General features: G+C 47.1%; 1 long non-coding RNA gene across 1 annotated transcript; it reads right to left on the bottom strand.

The window, feature by feature from the left end:
• Positions 1 to 20,104: 20,104 nt before the first annotated feature.
• LOC123441220 lies at positions 20,105 to 20,605 on the bottom strand. Its single transcript, XR_006630440.1, has 2 exons — positions 20,479 to 20,605; positions 20,105 to 20,353 (listed from the first exon to the last, which is right to left on the bottom strand). It is a non-coding gene; the product is annotated as an uncharacterized LOC123441220 (long non-coding RNA).
• Between the last annotated feature and the right edge of the window lie 723 nt (positions 20,606 to 21,328).

The raw sequence follows: 21,328 nt of genomic DNA, 5'->3' as shown, positions 1-21,328 counted from the left end.
TTACAAAAGCTTGTGAGATGTACCATCTGAATCTATAGGTATGAACCGATAGCTTTAATAATTAATGGAATGCATTTCTACGAATAAGTTTTGGATACATCGGATGAACAATTATTTAAATCATGGATAGAAAGATACCGTGCTATCACACCTTATATTGTTTATGTTTCCATTATATATACAAAGCAAATAGATCTTAGAGGACTATTTGATGCATGAATTGTCAACTTAAGAGTACATTTGTTTGTCCCGTATCAAAATCATGTGGAGTTGTTGAATACATTGCTTATGCCTATTTATGCATATACCAATTTGATTCACACAATTGTAGTTGTTAGTTCTTCGAGCACCAATTATTGTTCTAGTATGTCCATGGAATCCAGTAAATTTTCATGACTATACAAATATTTTTAGACAAAACCTACGCATTATTTTGTAGTAATTATATTAGTCTTCATTTCAAAGTTTTCTAAGGTTTACCGAAGGCATTTGGAAAGCATCATTATGTGTGATGTGCTGCGAGTACTACATTTTAAAATGCCATATGTGCTAACCTTTTCTTTCCTTCATCAATATATTTTTTGTTTTCTTTGGTAAATAATGCAATTCTATCAGAAACAAAAAAAATAATATCATGCATGCACATGGTATACTTCCAATTAGTTGATAGAAAATTAAGTTGCTTAGAATTGCATCTTAGTCAAGTGAGTGAATAATTGGCAATTATCAAATGACATGACAAAATAAATTGTATTATGAAAGATAAATTCGAATTCAAAAATATCAAACATATGAAAAATCAAATAAGTTCCACAACTTAGAGGATGATTATGTTGTACATTGAGGCAAAAACATATAATTAAATAATACGACATTATACATATTAAGATATGGATGTGTCTATATACACATTTTATTGTAGATAGTATAGTAAGATATTTTCTGTCAAATTTTTTCACGTAAGAGAGAGAAAGATTAGTAATAACAGGAAAAGTATTTTTGAATCGGTTGCAACCTGTGGTCTATCTATTCCTACAACCGTGTGGGGCTTTCCAAAGAAAAAAAATGTTGTTCCATGGTAGTGTAGCTTTTTAGGCCATGTTCGTTTTATTTATAGAATGACGTCCATCTATCCTACGTGAGGCTATTGGACTTGTTGTCCTATAGGTACCACCTGATTTTTTTCTCTGGCGAAACAAAGAACGACACATATTTTTTCTTAACCTCGGTTAATCTACACCGTAATAACTCGGCCCTACCAGATGAACATGGTAATTCTTGGAGAGTTTCTAATTAGTATAAGTATAGAAGTATATGTTGTTCACCAAATATTTTTGTTGTGGAATGATAATATATTTACTCAACTAAAGAGGAAAAATTCAGAGAGCCTTGTCGTTTCTATCTTGATTTTTTCAGTAATTCAAAATTTGGGATGGCATAATAAAAGAACAAATAATAATTAACTAAATAATTGTTGAACCTATACCTTCTACTCATAATTGGAATAGACATGCATTTGGAAAATAAGTTTTCATCGTACATTTGGAAAATAGTTAAATAATAATTAACTAAATAATTGTTGGTCCTGCATGTGCATTCTATGTCATAGGCTCTGTATGACATTGCTTTTGGATGCTGAACTCCTTTTGGTAGGGAATTTTGAAATGAAAATTTGTATGGATGTTGTAATAGTTAAGAGCTAGCAATGAGAATTTGTACGGCTTAAACAACTACAGCCACACCCACGAAATCGTGTGCATCGCCCTATACTTCCCTTTTGACCATCCATCTATCACTCAAGCGTATATAACTGCTTGTGTACATATATTATCTATGTATGTACAGCTGCAGATCTTTTTCGGTCAACCGCCGTTGCATCAACGCCAGCAACTTGTGATAAGCGAAAGGTCACCCATGAACTTATGTAATGGTTCAATTTTCGAATCGTTAAAAAAATCAGAATATACAACTGCATGCAAGCAATACCTACCTGACTAAATCTGAACTCACGCCGCCGCCTTGCCGGCACATGCATCCTCTCCATGGCGGCCATCCACCAGCAAGTGCATGCACTGTCCACGGGCTGCCTGTGCCTCCACACTGTTAGCCTTCCCACGAACAACCGTCAGTCTTGGTTTTCGCCAGCCAGCTTCCTCCGCATTGATTTTTTTTCGATTCCTTTGGTGGTACTCTCGCATAGAACGTGTTCATTGTTTCCTATTTTTCTTGCGTGAGAGACCAGGACTAATGACGACTATGCTTGAATACCCACAGATATTTTCTGTCTTTTTTTTCACGTAAGAGAGAGAAAGATTAGTCATACCAGGAAAGTATTTTTGAATTGGTTGCAACCTGTGGTCTATCTATTCTTACAACCGTGTGGGGACTCCCAAAGAAAAAAATGTTGTTCCATGGTACTATAGCTTTTTAGGCCATGTTCATTTTATTTATAAATAAAAATGACGTCCATCTATCCTACATGAGGCTATTAGATTTGTTGTCCCGTAGGTCCCACCTGATTTTTTTTCTCTCGAAACAAAGAACGGCCCATATTTTTTCTTAACCTGGGTTAATCTACACCGTAATAACTCGGTCCTACCAGATGAATGGCTCGTATTTTCTGATTAACGTGGTAATTCTTTGAGAGTCTCTAATTAGTATAAGTATAGATATAGATATAGATAGATATGCACATTTGATGGCCAACTGATGGTTATTTGGTTGTCCCAAACTCAAGATCAATGTAATCGCCTACTATTAGTCCCATTACTAGTCCATTTCATAGCAGAAAAGAGCATATTGTTTTGTTTGTTAAAGATAAACACCTCCTTCAGTGTTCACTGTTGAGAATGGTGGTATCTTAAAATTGTCAGAAATGTTGATGCCTACGAGGAAATGGAGTAACTCTGCTTGCCGGATGAGATTTGAGCACGAAGCTCCTTAACTCGAAGGCCGAAGTGAGCAAACATCCCAGCAATCTTGTGCTGCCAAGGACACTGAATAATCTCTAGTTAAGTTGGAAGTGATTGGATCTTTTTCTAACTGCAATTAGCAGGACATCAACTCGAAAATTATCAAGTGCATTCCTAGAAAATTATTTGATGGTTTTCTGGGAATAAAATAAGAAAATCTTGTCTGATTTTGATCTGCTCCAAAATTAACAGTTAATTTGATTGAATTCCAGAGTGCAGAGGTGTGACGCCCTCGGCTTAATCGTACGCTAATCGTACACGCAAATGCGTACGATCAAACCCAAGGACTCACGGGGAGATATCACAACACAACTCTAGACACAAATAAAATAACATCAGCTTCATATTACAAGCCAGGGGCCTCGAGGGCTAGAATACGAAAGCTCGATAAACACACGAGTCAGCGGAAGCAACAAATATCTGAGTACAGACATAAAACATGGGGTGCCTTAGAGAAGGCTAGCACAAAAGATACAACGATCGAACGAGGCGAGGCCTCCTGCCTGGGAACCTCCTAACTACTCCTGATCATCAGCGGCCTCCACGTAGTAGTAGGCACCGTCGAGGTAGCAGTCGTCGGCGGCGGGGACCTCCATCTCCTGGGCTTCATCATCTGGTCGCATCAAACGGATCAAGGGAACAAGGGGGGAGCAAAGCAGCGGTGAGTACTCATCCAAAGTACTCGCAAGTCTTACATCAGAACTATTCTAATTATGCATCAGTATCAAAGAAGGGGGGGGTTATATGTGGACTGACTGCAGCAATGCGAGAATAGAGGGAGAAGGCCTAGTCCTATCGAAGACTAGCATCTTCAGGGTCTTGCAGCAATAGACGAGAGTAGAACAGGGGTAACACATTAATAGTCATATTGTTGCAGCAATATTAAAGTGAGGTCACGCCTAAGGATCCTCCCTCGACTCCCTGCGAGGAAGCAATCCCGAGGCAAACTAATTCCAGTTAAGTAACAATTGTAGTTGTATAAGATCGGGGCACAACTCCAAGTCGTCCTGTAACCGTGGACACGGCTATCCGAATAGTTAATTTTCATCCCTGCAGGGGTGCACCACATGTCCCGTCACGCTCGATAACACTCTGGCCGGACATACTTTTCTGGGTCCTGCCCGGCCTCGGAATATCGACACGTCGCAGCCCCACCTAAGACTAATCAGAGAGGCCAGCCCGCCGGTCTAAATCCTAAGCACAAAGGGTTCATGGGCCCAGTTCCCCTTCACGCTCCTGCACGTGGCGTGGGCGGCCGACGTCAGTCCTAGCATCCCTTAATCACAAGCGCGATGCATCTCGGGACCACTCGGGCGCGCGCCGCTACACTGCTGGCATCTGAAAAGCTTCGGCTGATACCGCGACGTCGAGTACCCATAATTCTTCCCGCGTAGCCGGTTAGTGCGAAAAGGTCCCCGACCAACCCAGATCAAATACCCAAATCCATTAGCATTTTAATTAGGCCAGCAACACAGCCTCACGGGAATCCACCCGGCTTACAACTAATCACCAAAGATCCCAGTAACATGGTCGAGTAACTGTGTGGTTGTATCATCGGGGGAATCCGAGGTATCACCCTCGTTGGATTCCGAACGATGTACCCGTCAAGGTGGGCTTAGAGGAATCACCCTCGGGGGTCCCACACTCGCGGGGTGGCACGACAGAGACGTCATCGGGAATGGTGAAAGAGGAATCACCCTCGATAACCACGACCGACTAGCTATACTACAGAGATATCATCAGGAGTACTTAGCGAGGTGTCACCCTCGGTACCCGACAGTATCCCTGTAGCGTCGTACAACGAAGGGGGGGTGAACGTGCTGTGTCGGGTCTGGCTCGTCGATCAGAGATCGAGATTTGAAAACAAGCGGGGCAACTGATCTACGGGGTCAGAGGGGATGACTGCTCCACCTATACTAAGCAGATTAAAGGTACAGGACTGAAAGTAGCAGTTCTTCAAAAACAAGCTATGCATCAGATATAGGAGCTAACTACAACAGTAGCAAAATACTAATGCAAGCAGTAGGAAGAAAGACATAGGCGATATAGGAATGATCAAGGGGAATTTGCTTGCCTTGCTGCTCTGCGGCAAAGGACTGATCGGCAGGGTCGTAGATGTACCCGGCAGCAGCGTCAGTCTCGGGGTCTACCGGTAAGAAGAGGGGGAAGAAACAATAAATAATAGCACCGATGCAACACAAAGCATGACATGGAAATATGCAGGCTAGACATGAGCTAACGCAGCAACATCCGTCATAGACGGGTCGGAAGAATATCTGACGATATTTTCCCGGTCTCGGGCTATTACCGGTTACACTGGATACGATGGAAAAGTTCCATGTTTGCTATGCTAGGGACGCGTGACAGACGAACGGGCCGTGCATCCGGGTTCGTCTCGCTTTGCTGATCAACTTTCATGTTGAAATTATTTTGATCTGACTTACGGATAATTTAATATTAATTTTCAAAGTTTTATTAATTATTTAGGAATTAAAAACAGATTTAAAAGATTTAGTAAAATCCTATTATGACATCATCGCGATGTCATGCTGACATCACATTTGACTGGTCAACTGACCAGCGGGTCCCGAACGTCATAGGCACAAGTTTTATTTAAGATTAACTATTTATTAATCAGATTAATTCAACGAGGGACCCACGTGTCATACTCTAATTATGTTAATTAATTATTTTAACTAATATATCTATTTATTTATTTATTTAAGAAAAACATTATTTTTAATTATCGCGTGGGGCCTCCCTGTCATTGACAACGGTGCATTGGCCCCACCGGTAAGTGGCCTAAGGTTATTTCCTCATTTATTTTTATTAGATACCTATCCGTGCAAATACCGTATTCCTCTAAATATCCAAATACACAAATACATACATCACATCTCATACATACATACGGAATACAACCTTTGTTTTTATTTCTTTTTTTTTCTCAAAAACTCTCATCTCTCATCTCTGTGTTAACAGAGACAGAGAAGTTCTTTTGCTACTCCACCTATAAGAACACAAACTTCGAATCCTTCTACCGGAGTCCACCGTCGACGGATCGAGGCCCCGTTTGTCGGAACGGAACCGTGACGTCGAGGGGAACGACAAGGTGGGAGAAGCCCGAGGAGGGGCTCACCGACGATGACGTGACGGCCCGGTGAAGCCGGAGTTCGCACGTAGATGACGGTGGAGACGGACGTGGAGGCGGTGACGGTGACGGTGACGATGGTGGTGACGGGTGTGTCGGCGAGGAGGAGCCGGTGAGGAGGGCCCCCCGGAGATGGAGCCGCCGACGGTGAGGGGCGGCCACCGTAGAGAGGGCCGCCGGAGAGGGACCCCCCGGAAGGGGCCGGCCGCCGAGATGTGGGGGCCGAGATGGCCGGCGCCCCTGCCGGCGGGGTGGAGGCCGAGAGGTGGGGGGGCCGCCGGGAGAGGATGGGGTTCGGCCGGCGGGGAGGAGGGGCTCGGCCGGCGGGGAGGAGGGGCTCGGCCGGCGGGGCGAGGGGAGGGGCCACCGGGGTAGGGAGGAGGCCGTGGGGGGAGGTCTGGCGACGTGGGGTGGGGCCCCCCACGAGGGGGGGGCTGGCGGCGGTGGCGCACAGGGGAGGGGAGGGAGCAGCGAGGGGAGGGTGGCGCCCAGGAGGGCGTTAGGGTTTGGGGGGGGGGCGGCTGGGCCACTTGGCCCAGTTTGGGCCGGCTGGGGGGGGGGCTTTCTTCCTGTTTTTTTTTTTATTATTTTGTTTTACCTTTTCCCTTTTCTTTTTATTAATCCTTTCTTTCAGTTTTCTTTTCTTTCTTTTATTATTATTTCTTTAATACTTTCCCCTTACATATATATCCCTTTAACACTTGTAATGAACCGATAAAGTGCTTCCCTTTGCTTTCAAATCATCGATCCGGACAGACGCGAATCCACGCGGGTCTGAGATGGGAATTCGATGACGTGGCATCATTAGCGGTTGATCACTGTAGCTTAATTACAATCACTACTGTAGCAAAAGTCGAGGATGTCACAATTCTCCTCTACTAACAAGAATTCTCGTCCCGAGAATTAAGAGGTAGAGGGAAAGAGCCCGGGGTATTCATCACGAAGATGATCCTCGCGTTCCCAAGTGGCTTCATCTTCAGAGTGATTTGACCACTGCACCTTAAGGAACTTAGTGACCTTGCGACGAGTCTTACGTTCAGCTTGGTCGAGAATGCGGACCGGATGCTCTTTATAAGAGAGGTCTTGTTGTAGCTCTAGCATATCGTGATCCACTGCTCGAATAGGGTCCTTGAAGCAGCGACGGAGCTGAGAAACATGGAAGACATCGTGAACCTGAGAAAGGTTCGCCGGCAGTTCCAATTGGTAAGCCACTCTTCCACGCCTTTCGAGAACAGTGAAAGGACCAATATAACGAGGAGCTAACTTGCCCTTGATTCCGAAACGGTGTGCACCTCTCATTGGTGTAACACGAAGATAAGCCTTTTCGCCAGGTTGATAGACCATATCTTGATGATGACGGTCATACTGACTCTTCTGACGAGACTGAGCAGCCTTCAGATTCTCATTAATAATGCGGACTTGATCTTCGGCATGTTGAATAATATCCGGACCGAAGAGTGATCGTTCCCCAGTTTCTGACCAATTCAGAGGAGTTCGACACCTTCGCCCATACAATACTTCGAAAGGGGCCATCTTCAGACTAGCTTGATAGCTATTGTTGTACGAGAACTCGGCATACGGGAGAGATTCCTCCCATTTCTTACCGAAAGAAATGACACAAGCTCGAAGCATGTCCTCGAGAATTTGATTGACTCGTTCAACTTGTCCCTGGGATTGAGGATGAAATGCAGTGCTGAAGGACAGATGAGTCCCCATAGCCTTCTGAAAACTTTCCCAGAATTTTGAAGTAAACAAGCTGCCATGGTCCGAACTGATTACCAACGGAATACCGTGAAGTGAAACAACTCTTGACATATAAAGATCTGCCAGTTGACTAGCATTAATCGTTTCTTTGACGGCTAGGAAATGTGCAACTTTGGACAGTCGATCAATGACGACAAGGATAGCATCATTACCTTTCTGAGATCTGGGAAAACCAGTGACGAAGTCCATCTCAACGTGGTCCCATTTCCACTCGGGAATAGAGATAGGTTGCAGAGTTCCAGCAGGCTTTTGGTGTTCTGCTTTGATACGCCGGCATATATCACATTCTGCCACATAGCGTGCAATGTCTTGTTTCATATTGGGCCACCAGAATCTTTGCCGGATGTCTTGGTACATCTTGGTACTACCCGGGTGAATAGACAATGGTGTGTCATGAGCTTCTTCCATCACCTTCCCAGTCATCCTGAGATTTTCCTTCTTATTTGGGACGAATAGGCGACCCTTGAAATACAAGGCGCCACCTTCATCAACAGTGAAAAAGGAGGGTTTACCCTTTGCAATATAGCTCTTAATCCTGTCGACATCATCGTCAAAGTTCTGTATATTCTTTATGGATCTCACAAGATCTGGTTCAACCACTAGGTTACTGAGGGAACCCTGATTAACAACACGAAGGTTCATCTTTTGATACTCTTCAGGGGGAGGAACAAGGTAACCCTGAGGAACAATGTGGAGGTTCAGCTTACGGAATTCCTCTTGCAGACGATCGTGAACCTGATGAACCTGGAGGTGGTTGCAGTATGACTTGCGACTTAAGGCATCAGCCATTACATTAGCCTTGCCAGGGGTATATGATATACTACAGTCAAAATCTGCTATACGCTCCATCCATCTTTGTTGACGCAGGTTCAGCTCCGGTTGAGTGAACAAGTACTTCAGACTTTGATGGTCGGTGTAGATTTCACAGCGATTACCGACAAGGTATTGTCGCCATTCCTTCAACGCATGAATGACTGCGGCAAGCTCGAGATCATGAACTGGGTAGTTCTCTTCATGAGCACGCAGTTGACGTGAAGCATAAGCGATCACCTTGCGATCCTGCATTAGGACGCAACCTATTCCTTGACGAGAAGCATCACAGTATATGACGAAATCCCTTTTCGTATCTGGAGGAGCAAGTACTGGAGCGGACGTCAGTTTGTCCTTGAGCGCCTGGAAACTTTCCTGACATTTATCAGTCCATTCATACTTAACACCTTTGTGAAGCAGGTTGGTTAAGGGCTTCGCAATCTTGGAGAAGTTCTCGACGAATCGACGGCAATAGCTGGCGAGTCCGAGAAAACTTCTGACTTGCTTGACATTCTTCGGGGGAGTCCAGTCAAGAATAGCTTGAATTCGTTCGGGGTTGACCGCAATACCATCCTTGGAAATCACATGACCAAGGTAAGTCACTTCGTCTAGCCAAAACTCACATTTGGAATACTTCGCATAGAGTTTATGCTCCCGAAGCTTATCCAGCACAAGACGAAGATGTTCAGCATGCTCTTCTTTGTTCTTTGAAAACACCAGAATATCATCCAGATATACCACGACAAATTTGTCGAGGTAGTCCATGAATATATAATTCATCAATCGAGAGAAAGTTGCCGGTGCATTGGTTAAGCCGAAAGACATGACGGTGTACTCGTATGATCCATATCGAGTAACAAAGGCGGTCTTTGGAATATCCTCCTTGCGAACACGGATCTGGTGGTATCCCAATCTCAAGTCGAGCTTAGAGAAAACGGTGCAACCAGCAAGTTGATCATACAAATCATTTATCCGCGGGAGAGGATATTTGTTTTGAATAGTGGCCTGGTTGATAGGACGATAGTCTTGAACCAATCGATTTGTCCCATCCTTCTTCTTAACAAAGAGAGAAGGTGCTCCCCAAGCAGAGGAACTCGGACGGATGAAACCCAGACGGAGCGAGTTGTCAATTTCTTGCTTAAGTTCAAGGAGTTCATGTGGTGGCATTTTATAAGGACGCTTGGCAATAGGAGTGGTACCGGGTACCAAGTCAATGACAAACTCGACAGCTCGAGCAGGGGGAATCCCCGGAAGTTCTTCTGGAAAGACATCTTGGAACTCTCGGACCACTGGAATGTTTTCAATCCCTTCAAGAGGCGACGCATTTAATGCATTCAAGGCATACAGCCGTGCCTCAGCATTACGGACGAGATGAGCATGGTAGCTTACGAGTTCATCTGAAGGGTGTAGGAGGTGGACGGTTTTGGTGGCACAAACGATCGATGCCGTATGAGCTTTCAACCAGTCCATCCCCAATATGAGATCAATGTTGGATGACTTTAGTAGGATGGGGTTGGCAAGGAATTCTAATCCTTCAATTTCAACTGGAACATGGGGGCAAACCACAGAGGTTCGGCATTCGCCCCCAGGGGTGTTTACCACTATCGGGATGTTCATCTCTTCGCTCCTAATGTCATGCATGTATGCAAAATTTTCCGACATAAAGGAATGCGATGCTCCTGTATCAAACAATACAGAAGCAGGTACTGAGTTAACGAGAAGTGTACCCATCACGGTAGCAGGCTGGTCTTGAGCTTGACCCATATCAATGTTGTTGGCCTGACCACGAACATAAGCAGGCTTAGTGTTGAAGTTGCGGTTCTGGTTGTTGCCACGGCCAGTTGCGGGAAGTGCCAGCTGATTCTGATTCTGCCTGCAGTCTCTAGCACGGTGACCTGGACGGCCACACTTGAAGCACAGCCCGTCCTCGGGACGGGAAGGAGGAACTCGAGGCGGTGGAGCTGGAAGCCTCGGCTGCCTAGGTGGTGGAGGAGGCAGGCGAGGTGCAGCATAGGACGGCCTCGGAGTAGGAGCAGGTGCATGGTACATGTTGTTGGGAATCCAGATCTTCCGCTTCTGTGCAGATGAGCCCGAAGATGAGCCCATGTCACTGTTGCGCTTGCTGCTATCTTTGTATTCCTGCAGACCAGTCTCAACCTGAATAGCCTTGTTCACGAGGGTGGCGAAATCAGCATAGTCCTGAACGAGGAGTGTCAGCTTGATATCAGGGTGGAGGCCTTCACGGAACTTCTCCTGCCTGCGTGCATCAGTCGCAATGTCTTCTTCAGCATAGCGAGATAATTCCAGAAATTCCCGCTGATAAGCATCCACAGTCTTGTTGCCCTGGACCAAGTTGCGGAACTCACGCTTCTTCCGGTCCATGATTCCCTGGGGAATGTATCGAGCACGGAAAGCAGCCTTGAACTCTGCCCAAGTGATGATAGTTCCATCGGGCTGAGAGCGCCTGTGGCTGTCCCACCATTGAGCAGCGGGACCCTTCAGAAAGTAGGCGGCAAAGTTGACATAGCTCGCCAGGGGCACATTGGCAGACTCTAGCTCATAAGAAATGTCACGGAGCCAGTCATCAGCATCAAGAGGCTGAGTTGAGCTGCGGTAGATCGCAGGGTTGAGACGGCAGAAGTCTTGCAGTGTCACGCCTTGTGGTTGGTTCATGTTCGGCCTTTGGAACTGATCCATGAGCCCTTGCATAAACTGGCGGTTCAGCTCAAACTGTTGGATCATCCCCGCCATATACTCAGGAGGCGGGGGTGGTGCATCGTTGGCACGGCCACGCGGGCGGCCAGCTGGTCTAACCATCCTGTTAAATATTTAGCAGGGGTAGTTTAGCTTAAAGTAATCGAAAGGCATCGCACGCATTCATGAAGTAATCAAGCATAATGAAAGGGAAATGCGATAGATACTCCATAGTAGTTGAGTTCGACATACAGACCCATACATAAGTTCGATTACAGACTAACGATTAAAACCTCGAAATTTGGCGATAGCCCGGACGCATTTGACGATACCCTGGACTCACTAGGCGGCGCGCAGGCACGCGGTGGAAGAGTACCACAACGAGATGTAGCGATAAGGCTACATCAACGTCGGAGAGGACGAACGAATCCTGGTAGCTGGCGGTGATAGAAGGTAGGGACAGGACCCTGTGTCCCGTTGTGACTCTGGTGACGGTACCGCATCCAGTCGAGGAGCTGAGGTCCAAGTGCAGGGGTTCTACCCCCAACATCTGTCCACTCGAGAGCTGATGGTAGCTCTGTCCTGCTCGGCTCGCGGATGCGCAAAGGGGGAACCCTCGGACAGTGTGATGGCTGCAGCTCTGTCAATGTGTCGTAAAGACGAGTGCGCGTAGCATACAGCTCCACAGTCAGAGCTCGGAAAGCACGATCCATTGCCTCAGTGTACTGCACCAGAATCCGCGCGTCGTAGCGACGCGTCACGTAGGGGGCGCAGACAGCGACGTAGGAACGGTCGTTGCGCTCCCGAACGTCAGAAGCGTAGGCAGTGAGATCAGATCCAGTCTCATCCCCAGCAGGAGCATGCGGGATGTATCTGAAAGGGCTCTCCTCCAGGTGAGGGTACGCTCCACGGAGACGGGTGATGGCGATGTAGGCCGCATCATGGACGGCCATCTCGACCGACACTCCAATACCACAGAACACGTGGCGCTCGAGGGTCTCGCCGCCCCTCTGGTCGAAGATGCGAACCTCAGCCTGGTACTGGTACTGGTTGTACTCGCGGAAATCCTCGAACACAGTGTACTCGGGGTACCAGCGATATCCCAGCCTGGTCAGGAGATCGACCAAAATGGCCGGGAACCCAGTCGTCTCAGTGGCCTGTGTCAGGCACACGTGCTGCCTTGCGGGACGCATCTGAAAATAAGATTGACGGATGTCAATGACAGTGTGTGTAATACATATTCAGGAGAAAAAGAGTAGATAGTCCAGCGCTCCGGATTGATGTGATTCGAGAACCTAATGTTAGAGTTAGTAAAATCTTTGACCCGAAAGAGAAGAGAAAGTAGAGCCCAGAGTATAGAAAAGGAGTAAAAGATACTAATACCACCCAATTGAGATGTGGGCCCGTAAGCCACAACATCAGTGTTAGTAAGTTTTTCAAACACTAGACTCAACTTCGGCCAAGGAGTTGGAAAGGGGGCTACCTACAGGCAGTTGGCTCTGATACCAACTTGTGACGCCCTCGGCTTAATCGTACGCTAATCGTACACGCAAATGCGTACGATCAAACCCAAGGACTCACGGGGAGATATCACAACACAACTCTAGACACAAATAAAATAACATCAGCTTCATATTACAAGCCAGGGGCCTCGAGGGCTAGAATACGAAAGCTCGATAAACACACGAGTCAGCGGAAGCAACAAATATCTGAGTACAGACATAAAACATGGGGTGCCTTAGAGAAGGCTAGCACAAAAGATACAACGATCGAACGAGGCGAGGCCTCCTGCCTGGGAACCTCCTAACTACTCCTGATCATCAGCGGCCTCCACGTAGTAGTAGGCACCGTCGAGGTAGCAGTCGTCGGCGGCGGGGACCTCCATCTCCTGGGCTTCATCATCTGGTCGCATCAAACGGATCAAGGGAACAAGGGGGGAGCAAAGCAGCGGTGAGTACTCATCCAAAGTACTCGCAAGTCTTACATCAGAACTATTCTAATTATGCATCAGTATCAAAGAAGGGGGGGGTTATATGTGGACTGACTGCAGCAATGCGAGAATAGAGGGAGAAGGCCTAGTCCTATCGAAGACTAGCATCTTCAGGGTCTTGCAGCAATAGACGAGAGTAGAACAGGGGTAACACATTAATAGTCATATTGTTGCAGCAATATTAAAGTGAGGTCACGCCTAAGGATCCTCCCTCGACTCCCTGCGAGGAAGCAATCCCGAGGCAAACTAATTCCAGTTAAGTAACAATTGTAGTTGTATAAGATCGGGGCACAACTCCAAGTCGTCCTGTAACCGTGGACACGGCTATCCGAATAGTTAATTTTCATCCCTGCAGGGGTGCACCACATGTCCCGTCACGCTCGATAACACTCTGGCCGGACATACTTTTCTGGGTCCTGCCCGGCCTCGGAATATCGACACGTCGCAGCCCCACCTAAGACTAATCAGAGAGGCCAGCCCGCCGGTCTAAATCCTAAGCACAAAGGGTTCATGGGCCCAGTTCTCCTTCACGCTCCTGCACGTGGCGTGGGCGGCCGACGTCAGTCCTAGCATCCCTTAATCACAAGCGCGATGCATCTCGGGACCACTCGGGCGCGCGCCGCTACACTGCTGGCATCTGAAAAGCTTCGGCTGATACCGCGACGTCGAGTACCCATAATTCTTCCCGCGTAGCCGGTTAGTGCGAAAAGGTCCCCGACCAACCCAGATCAAATACCCAAATCCATTAGCATTTTAATTAGGCCAGCAACACAGCCTCACGGGAATCCACCCGGCTTACAACTAATCACCAAAGATCCCAGTAACATGGTCGAGTAACTGTGTGGTTGTATCATCGGGGGAATCCGAGGTATCACCCTCGTTGGATTCCGAACGATGTACCCGTCAAGGTGGGCTTAGAGGAATCACCCTCGGGGGTCCCACACTCGCGGGGTGGCACGACAGAGACGTCATCGGGAATGGTGAAAGAGGAATCACCCTCGATAACCACGACCGACTAGCTATACTACAGAGATATCATCAGGAGTACTTAGCGAGGTGTCACCCTCGGTACCCGACAGTATCCCTGTAGCGTCGTACAACGAAGGGGGGGTGAACGTGCTGTGTCGGGTCTGGCTCGTCGATCAGAGATCGAGATTTGAAAACAAGCGGGGCAACTGATCTACGGGGTCAGAGGGGATGACTGCTCCACCTATACTAAGCAGATTAAAGGTACAGGACTGAAAGTAGCAGTTCTTCAAAAACAAGCTATGCATCAGATATAGGAGCTAACTACAACAGTAGCAAAATACTAATGCAAGCAGTAGGAAGAAAGACATAGGCGATATAGGAATGATCAAGGGGAATTTGCTTGCCTTGCTGCTCTGCGGCAAAGGACTGATCGGCAGGGTCGTAGATGTACCCGGCAGCAGCGTCAGTCTCGGGGTCTACCGGTAAGAAGAGGGGGAAGAAACAATAAATAATAGCACCGATGCAACACAAAGCATGACATGGAAATATGCAGGCTAGACATGAGCTAACGCAGCAACATCCGTCATAGACGGGTCGGAAGAATATCTGACGATATTTTCCCGGTCTCGGGCTATTACCGATTACACTGGATACGATGGAAAAGTTCCATGTTTGCTATGCTAGGGACGCGTGACAGACGAACGGGCCGTGCATCCGGGTTCGTCTCGCTTTGCTGATCAACTTTCATGTTGAAATTATTTTGATCTGACTTACGGATAATTTAATATTAATTTTTAAAGTTTTATTAATTATTTAGGAATTAAAAACAGATTTAAAAGATTTAGTAAAATCCTATTATGACATCATCGCGATGTCATGCTGACATCACATTTGACTGGTCAACTGACCAGCGGGTCCCGAACGTCATAGGCACAAGTTTTATTTAAGATTAACTATTTATTAATCAGATTAATTCAACGAGGGACCCACGTGTCATACTCTAATTATGTTAATTAATTATTTTAACTAATATATCTATTTATTTATTTATTTAAGAAAAACATTATTTTTAATTATCGCGTGGGGCCTCCCTGTCATTGACAACGGTGCATTGGCCCCACCGGTAAGTGGCCTAAGGTTATTTCCTCATTTATTTTTATTAGATACCTATCCGTGCAAATACCGTATTCCTCTAAATATCCAAATACACAAATACATACATCACATCTCATACATACATACGGAATACAACCTTTGTTTTTATTTCTTTTTTTTTCTCAAAAACTCTCATCTCTCATCTCTGTGTTAACAGAGACAGAGAAGTTCTTTTGCTACTCCACCTATAAGAACACAAACTTCGAATCCTTCTACCGGAGTCCACCGTCGACGGATCGAGGCCCCGTTTGCCGGAACGGAACCGTGACGTCGAGGGGAACGACAAGGTGGGAGAAGCCCGAGGAGGGGCTCACCGACGGTGACGTGACGGCCCGGTGAAGCCGGAGTTCGCACGTAGATGACGGTGGAGACGGACGTGGAGGCGGTGACGGTGACGGTGACGATGGTGGTGACGGGTGTGTCGGCGAGGAGGAGCCGGTGAGGAGGCCCCCCCGGAGATGGAGCCGCCGACGGTGAGGGGCGGCCACCGTAGAGAGGGCCGCCGGAGAGGGACCCCCCGGAAGGGGCCGGCCGCCGAGATGTGGGGGCCGAGGTGGCCGGCGCCCCTGCCGGCGGGGTGGAGGCCGAGAGGTGGGGGGGCCGCCGGGAGAGGATGGGGTTCGGCCGGCGGGGAGGAGGGGCTCGGCCGGCGGGGAGGAGGGGCTCGGCCGGCGGGGCGAGGGGAGGGGCCACCGGGGTAGGGAGGAGGCCGTGGGGGGAGGTCTGGCGACGTGGGGTGGGGCCCCCCACGAGGGGGGGGCTGGCGGCGGCGGCGCACAGGGGAGGGGAGGGAGCAGCGAGGGGAGGGTGGCGCCCAGGAGGGCGTTAGGGTTTGGGGGGGGGGCCGGCTGGGCCACTTGGCCCAGTTTGGGCCGGCTGGGGGGGGGGCTTTCTTCCTGTTTTTTTATTTATTTATTTTGTTTTACCTTTTCCCTTTTCTTTTTATTAATCCTTTCTTTCAGTTTTCTTTTCTTTCTTTTATTATTATTTCTTTAATACTTTCCCCTTACATATATATCCCTTTAACACTTGTAATGAACCGATAAAGTGCTTCCCTTTGCTTTCAAATCATCGATCCGGACAGACGCGAATCCACGCGGTTCTGAGATGGGAATTCGATGACGTGGCATCATTAGCGGTTGATCACTGTAGCTTAATTACAATCACTACTGTAGCAAAAGTCGAGGATGTCACAAGAGGAGGAGCACCAGCAGAAGCAACACGGTCACGGGAGAAGCAGGCGACGGGAGAAGCAAGGGAGACAACAGAGCTCCACCAGTAGGAGCTCGAGGAGAAGCGGTAGCGGGAGCTCGGGGAGAAGCAGCAGCGGGAGCTCGAGGACATGCGGGAGAGCAGTTCTAGGTGACAGCGGTGGCAAAGCAGTCCTGGGCGGCAGCACAGGTCTTGGCGGCGGCGGAAGAGTAGTTCTGTGCGGCAGTGCAAGTCTGTGACGCGGGTCTGGGCAGTAGCGGTTACGCCTGTATGGCACTACAGCTGGAGAGGACCGCCGCTGGCCGGCGTCGTCCCCTCGCGACGAGCTATAGCCCCGCTATAGCCTTTGAGAGCTCTCCCGCTAAAGCTATGCACTTTTAGTGCTAAATTAAAAATGAGGCTAATAGCGCGCTATTTCCTGCTATAGCGCTAAATTTGGAGTCATTTGGCCTGCTAAGCCGCTATACATAACCATGCTACTGCATTATCTTTTGTTCTTGTTTATCATTTATATGATGCATTGATGTGAAGTGATTATCCATAGTAACAACCAACGGTAAATTTTAGCATGTACGAAAAATGTTTCCTTATCGAATTCCACTTACCAAAGGCGCTTCACCCCCGACAACGGCACCAGAAAAGAGTCTTGATGACCCACAAGTACAGGGGGTCAATTGTAGTCCTTTCAACAAGTAAGAGTGTCGAACCCAACGAGGAGCAGAATGAAATGATAAGCAGTTTCAGCAAGGTATTCTCTGTAAGAGCTGAGAGTAACAATGATAGATAATTTTGTAACAAGATAATTCGTAGCAAGTGACAAGTAATGATAGTATCAAGTGTTCAACAAGATAGCCCAACCTTTTTTACCAAAGGACAGGCCTGAAAGTACTCTTATATGAAGCAAGCGCTCCAGAGGACACACGAGAATTTCTGGCTAGTCATGTCCATCATGTTGCGTTGATTCGTGTTCGTTACTTTGATAATTTGATATGTGGGTGAACCGGTCTAAGGTGGTTTTCTTACTTGAACAAGCAACCCACTTATGATTACCCCCTCTCGCAAGCAGATGCAACTACGAAAGAGGAATTAAGATAAATCTAACCATAGCAAGAAACATGCATATGGATCCAAATCAGCCCCTTATGAAATAAAGTATAAATTAGGATTTAAGCTTCCATCACTCTAGCAACCCATAATCTACTTGTTGCTCCATAATGCCTTCCCTTAGGCCCATAGCATGGTGAAGTATCGTGTAGTCGACGACTCGACGTTCACGCGACACCACTAAGAGAAGCAACAACATACATATCACCAAAATATCGAACGAATATCAACTTCACATGATTACTTATAACAAGACTTCTCCCATGTTCTCGGGAACAAAAGTAACTACTCACACATCATCAACATGTTCAAGATCAGAGGTATAATAATGATGATTAAGGATTTCAACATAATATCTTCCACCAAGTAAACCAACAAGCATCAATTACGAGATGTAATCAACACTACTAGTAACTCATAGGTACCAATCTGAGGTTTTGAGACAAAGATTGAATACAAGAGATGAACTAGGGTTTGAGATGGGATGGTGTTGGTGAAGATGTTGATGCACATTGGGTCCTTCCGTGTAGGAGGAACCGTTGGTGACGACGATGGCTTCGATCTCCCCCTCCTGATGAGAAGTTTCCCCGACAGAATCACTCTATTGAAGAGCAAAAGGGCCTCTACCCAGGTTTCTGCCTCGAGATAGCGGTGCTTCATTCCGAAAGTCTTTTCTTATTTTTTTTTCTAGGTCAACACACACCTTATGGCAGAAGAGGGAGGCTGGGGCACCTGCGAGAGACCTACAAGCTACCAGGATGCGCCCGGGGGGTGGGCGCGCCCTATTGGCTTTGGCGAGCAGGTGGACCCCTCTCGTATAGTTTTGACCCAATAATTCAGATATATTCCACAAATATTCTCTGTGAAGTTTTAGGTCATTTAGAGACCATTGATTTTTTTCAGCCTTTTTCTTGGTTTTCAGGTCCAGAAATCCAGTTTCCGACAATTTCCCTCTTTTTGATGTACCTTGTAAATTCAGAGAGAAAAGACATGAGAATTGTATCATAATGTGAAATAATGGACAATAATAACATAAATATCAATAGAAAATCACTATGCAAACTGGACGTATCACTCCTCCCTCTCTGCCCCGCTAGCCCGAGCCCATACATCTCCTCTCTCGCGCTCCGACGCTCTTCCCACGCTCTCCGGCGGCCCCATAGTCATGATGAAGATCACCACCTACGCCATGCTCAGGCCAGAGCGCCGGTACCCGATCGAGCAGGAGATATGGGCGAGGCACGCCGCTCGCATCGTTGTCGGGCTGCCACCGGACTCGCTGGAGCCGAAGGAGGAGGAGGATGGAGAGGAGATGTTGCCCGCTCCGGTGGAGGATGAGCAAGCGGACGGAGAGGAGGGAGAGGAGTTGCATCTCACTCCGATGGAGCCGGAGCAGGAGTTGGCGCCGGCTCCAGGCTTCTACATGAAGCAGGCGGAGGCGGGGTTCATCTTTGCTCAAGCGAAGGATATGACGGAGCAGGAGGCCATCTTGGAGTCTATCTAGGATGAGGCCTATGTAGAGGCCAACCGACGCTTCATTCGGCAGAAGCGAGCGTCGACCGACGCTCTTTCCGCCGAACTCGAGGTGGAGGCCGACGCGGAGGAGCCGTCGAAGCATGAGTTGCAACTCTCGCCCATGTATCCGGAGCCGAACATGGAGATGGTTGATATCTCTAACTACGTGGATTTTTATCTTTGCATTTCTTTGTATGGATATGAGGTATCTGGATGTGGACGAGGAAGTTTGAGGACTGGTCGGTTAGTGCCCATGGACACCTCCGGAAGCGTCGGCGGGCATTTGAGGGTCCAGATTTGCCCATCTCAGTTGTAGGTACTCTTATAATCATTTAACCTTTTTATTTGTGGGTTCCTTTTCGTGTTGCTCCACAGCTTCATGTGCTTATGTTGACGCCTTAAAGGGGAAATGTCGAAAAAGGTGTATTCGCTATCCAAATTTCAGAATATTTCTTAAGCGAAGGGAATCTAGATTTGATGGTTTCTCTGTTTTTTATAGGATTGAATTTTGAAGAATTGTAGGCTTAATAGTTAAAAGGTATCAAACCCTAGAGCGGAAGCCGCCTCCATGGCACCTTCCAACTGCTGTATATATGTTCCGCTAGTGTTGCGTGAATCTACGAAGGGGCTTGCATACTTTTTTCTTCTTCTTTTGGGATTTACGACTGACATTCTCGGGGTTGATGGTGGCCTCTCATTGGCTGGGGTGATGTGGCACTAATAACTGACTTTCGGCCAAAATTAGTGATCTAGGAGTAATGGAGTATATATATACATTCCCACATGCATGTCACATGAAGATTTTATTATGGATCAAATCATTGTCCGTTGTTTGACATGATGGAATAGTGCATCATCTCTAGTCACATACGGCACAGTTACATTCCTGAACGGAAGCGTTGACAACCACACAATTACCATTTGTGGGGCGACCTCCCCCGTCATGCTGGCAGGCCAGCCGGCAACTTAATTCATCGCATGATGTGCCTGAATAAGCAATATGTGATTTACAATTCACTGCAGGGAAGAATATACATCAATAAAAGAAGCTCAAATTGAGATAGATCGATGGAAGTGAAGTTTAGAAAATATATATAGCCCGTCGGCAGGAGAAAGGAAACATAAAGAGGGACATTTCGTACCAGCATGGGTGGGATTTCCTAGCAGCAAAAGCATCATCACGCAAAGTAGAATAGGTTTCCCCTCCATAAGATCACACCCAAACTTCTTCTTCTTCTTCTTCTTGGTGTTTCTGTTTTGGCGTCCACAAGCATACATGATGCTATCTTTATATAGAGACTTGTAGCTAGAGACATTTACTTCCACACTAAATATGATCTAAAAGATCTGACTATATCACTGCTCTTAATTTGTTGTATTTTTAAATTGGTATACATTTAATTTTAGTATATCTTCAATCCCAATATGAGTTTGCCAAATTTAGGAGTTGCCCCCGGGGCCGATGATGTCTCTCCCACCCTCCACGCCACCCTGCCTCCGCCACCCCCTCCACGCACTCAACCATCGATCTCACCGCCCACCGACGATGAGCCCTCCGTTGTATGATCCTCTCATGTCACCATACGATGCCACTGCGATGCCAAAGACACCATGGGCTTCGACCTCTATGACCAATTACTCGGCCGGCTCAACATCATCGCCACCTCAACTCAACTAGATCCAACCAACATGCTCTCCTTCTCCTTCTCATCATCTAAAATCAGGCTTGCAAAAAATAATGTGTCAATTCTAATACAAGCATACCTTGGTGGCATAACCGAGCAACATTTCACCTCCAAAACAGACCGAGCTGCCTTCTGCTCCACGATTGCAACACCGTAAATCATAGTCAAACAGTTACAACTTCCACTTATAGTTCAACCCTCGGCACACATCACTTGTGACCTTCCAACTTGCAACAGCACTTGGTTGCACCTCTCTTGCTCAATATATTACTGCCACGTGATTGGAAGACCAAAGCATGGTTGCGAC

Source organism: Hordeum vulgare, chromosome 3H (assembly GCF_904849725.1).
Source record: "Hordeum vulgare subsp. vulgare chromosome 3H, MorexV3_pseudomolecules_assembly, whole genome shotgun sequence".
In the NCBI taxonomy this organism is placed as follows: domain Eukaryota; kingdom Viridiplantae; phylum Streptophyta; class Magnoliopsida; order Poales; family Poaceae; genus Hordeum; species Hordeum vulgare.
The sequence above is the reverse complement of the archived record's forward strand: the minus strand, read 5'-3'. Positions and strand labels throughout refer to the sequence as shown.